Source organism: Naegleria gruberi (assembly GCF_000004985.1).
Source record: "Naegleria gruberi genomic scaffold NAEGRscaffold_29, whole genome shotgun sequence".
Lineage (NCBI taxonomy): Eukaryota > Heterolobosea > Eutetramitea > Acrasida > Naegleriidae > Naegleria > Naegleria gruberi.
In genome coordinates this window covers 110,468-111,288 of record NW_003163298.1, presented here as the reverse complement: position 1 = coordinate 111,288, position 821 = coordinate 110,468, and positions in this window count along the sequence as shown.

Here is an 821-nt window from a genome sequence, read left to right as displayed (position 1 = left end):
GGTTTGTTCAGGAAATGGTTATTGTGAGAAACCAAATCAATGTTCTTGCAAAGTTGGTTTTATTGGCACACAGTGTCAAACAAATGTTAGTATGGCGACATGTACCAATCCTGAAGGTAAATGTAATAATACAAAGATTAATGGAACTCTTGATCTTGAAATTGATTGTACAAACCCAACAGGTGATAATTTGTATCTTTGCTCCAAGAAGAATGCAACAGGTCTCTTAAATGTAACCACTTGCAGAGAAGGATATTATGGATCAAATTGTTCTTTACCAATTTGTTTTGGTGTTAAATCAGAAGATCCACTTGTTTGCAGTGGAAATGGTAATTGTACCAAGCCTGATTTTTGTAAATGTTTTAGAAATTCTATTACGGGACAAAATTGCCAAAATGATGCAAATTATCCAGAAAACGAGGTGATGAGAATTACGGAAATACCGAATTTGACACTCAACAATTTTACCTATTATAATTTTACATATGAGAATACCACAAGTGGTAATTACACATATACTAATTTAACGATCAGTAACTTTACAAATAGTAACTTTACAAGTGATAATATTACAATTGGTAATTACACATATACTAATTCAACAAGCAGTAACTTTACAAACACTAACCTTACGAGTGATAATATTACAATTGGTAACTTTACAAATAGTAACTTTACAAGTGATAACATTACAATTGGTAATTTCACATATACTAATTTAACAATCCGTAACCTTACGAGTGATAACATTACAATTAGTAACTTTACAATTAGTAACTTTACAAGCAATAATATTACAATTGGTAATTTCACATATAATA